At 22.0% G+C, this 2699-nt stretch overlaps 1 pseudogene; it reads left to right on the top strand.

Annotated features, from left to right (window-relative positions):
• LOC108690190 overlaps positions 1 to 2591 on the top strand; it is a 4812-nt pseudogene extending 2221 nt beyond the window's left edge.
• Positions 2592 to 2699: the final 108 nt, after the last annotated feature.

The raw sequence follows: 2699 nt of genomic DNA, 5'->3' as shown, positions 1-2699 counted from the left end.
AATAATATTTATTTAACTTTTTCCTTAAATAAAGAATTAATTTAATCCAATAACATTAAATTGTCAATTTAAAAATATTGTTTCTTATCATATAATATCCTTTTTTCTATCCCCTTTATTCTTACCCATTCTATTCTCTGTATTCCCTGCTTATGTCTTTATTCTTATATTTATCATAACCCCTTACTAATAATTAAATCTTGCTAATGTACTTTACTTATTTTACTTTACTTGCTTTACTTTACTTGCTTTGCTTTTTCCTCTTTTCCTCATTATTTATTTTTATACCTTATCACGCTCCTTCCTTCCACCTCCCCATTCCACCCATTCCAATAACAAATTTTATCTAAACCCAACTAAAAATATAATAATTCCCCTACCTGCCTTTTAAAAATAATGAAAATTTTAATTAAAATTAATATAAAAATCTTTATTTTCAAACTAATTAATTTATTTACTTATTAATTATTATTAAAAAATAACTCTTTCCTCTATTTTCCCTATTAGCTTAATAACCTTAGAAAAATAATTTTTATTTAAAATTATACAAAACTAAATATTTCTATTTTTAAAATTTATTCTACTAACTAATATTCTTTTAAAAATAACGCCATTTTTTATATAATAATTTATACTTATGTGTATCAATTTTTATTTTTTAACTTATCCCATATCTGTCTTATTTAACTTTTTATTTATATAATTATCGCCCTTTACTTATACTTATTCATTATCTCAATTTATTAAATAAATTCATTTAAGTTATTAATAAAAAATATTTATTCTCCTATTATCTTTTAAAAATTAATTAATTAAATATCATTAAATTATTAATTTGAAAACATTATTTATTATAAAGTAATATTTTTTTATGCCACAAATAATGCCTTTAATATGAATCTTTACATTAATTTTTTTAAGTATATTAATATTTATTTTAATTTCTTTTATATATTTTTTTATATTACCACCCTCTAATTTATTCTATAAACCTAATAATAATAAAATTCAACATCAATATAAATCTCATAAAATTTTTTTTTAATTGATTATGATAATAAATCTCTTTTCTGTTTTTGACTCTATCACTTCTTCCAACTTATCCTTAAATCGATTAAATATTTTTATTTTCTTATTTATCTTACATTAACAATTTTGACTCTTACCATCCCGAATTACATATTTATGAAATTTATTTACTAATTATATTTTTAATGAATTTAAAATCTTAATTAATTACTCTTTTTCAAATATTATTATTTTTATAAGACTTATCTTATTTCTTTTTTTTAATAATTTTCTAGGACTTTTCTCCTATATCTTCACTGCTTCAATTCATATAAGATTTTGTCTTTCTATGTCACTTATATTTTGAATGGGGCTAATATCATACAGAATTATAAATTATTTATATAACTTATTAATTAAATTTAACCCATTTAATTAAATTTAACCCATCCGGAACTTCTTTTATACTAATACCATTATACTAATACCATTTATAGTTATTATCGAATCAATTAGCTTAATTATTCGCCCTTTAACATTATCTAACTGCAAATATAATTGCAGGTCACTTACTATTAACTCTCCTAGGTTCCTCTGAATTAAATATTTCTAATTCATTTATACTTTTCATTTTAATTTCCACTTAAATTTTACTTTATATTCTCGAAATTTCAGTATCTATAATTCAAGCTTACGTATTCTCCATTTTATCAACCTTATACAATAGAGAAACTTAACAAATAATATCAATTCACAATTAACAAATAATATCTATTTTTAATTCTTAATTTTATGACAAATCATAATCATAACCACCCCTTCCTTAGTTACCCCTAGTCTCTGACCTCTGATTATTTCTTTACTATTTTTAATACCTACTCGGTACTGTTAGATGATTTCATAATTTTTACACTCCTATTTTATCACTCTCAATCCCAGGTATTTTAATTTGTATATGATGACGTATTGTTTATGATAACGAGATGTTCTTCGAGAAGCTACTTATCAAGGATGCCATTCTATTGATGTCTTTAAAGATATAAAAATAATAGGAATAATTTTATTTATTATTTCAGAAATTTTCTTTTTTATTTCTTTTTTCTGAGTATACTTTCATTCTTCATTAGCCCTCAGAATTGAAATTGGCCAATCATGACCTCCTAAAAGTATTCCATTTAATCTTTTTGATATTCCCCTTCTTAATACTATAATTTTAGATCATCAAGCTTAACCGTTAACTGATCTTATCATGCCATAATCAATAAAAATATAAATGAAAGAAAAAAAAGCCTTTTCATAACAATTATCCTTGGAATTTATTTTTCCCTTCTTCAACTAATTGAATATATTAATGCCCCATTTACTCTATACTATAGCTGACTCAATTTACGGGTCAACTTTTTTTATTGCTACCGGTTTTCAGGGAATTCATGTAATTATTGGAACTTTATTTCTCTCAATATCTAATTCGATTTTATAAAATACATTTTTCATCGTATCACCATTTTGTATTTGAGGCAGCGTCTTGATACTGACATTTTGTAACTATAGTTTGATTATTCTTATTCATATCTATTTATTGATGAAGATTTTAATATAATTTATTTATAACGTTACTTATTTTTTTATATTTATTCCTAAGCTAAATCTTACTTCCACACAAATACACTTAAAACAATTAATTTTTTTTT

Source organism: Atta colombica, unplaced genomic scaffold, assembly GCF_001594045.1.
Source record: "Atta colombica isolate Treedump-2 unplaced genomic scaffold, Acol1.0 scaffold3, whole genome shotgun sequence".
NCBI lineage: Eukaryota > Metazoa > Arthropoda > Insecta > Hymenoptera > Formicidae > Atta > Atta colombica.
The sequence above is the reverse complement of the archived record's forward strand: the minus strand, read 5'-3'. Positions and strand labels throughout refer to the sequence as shown.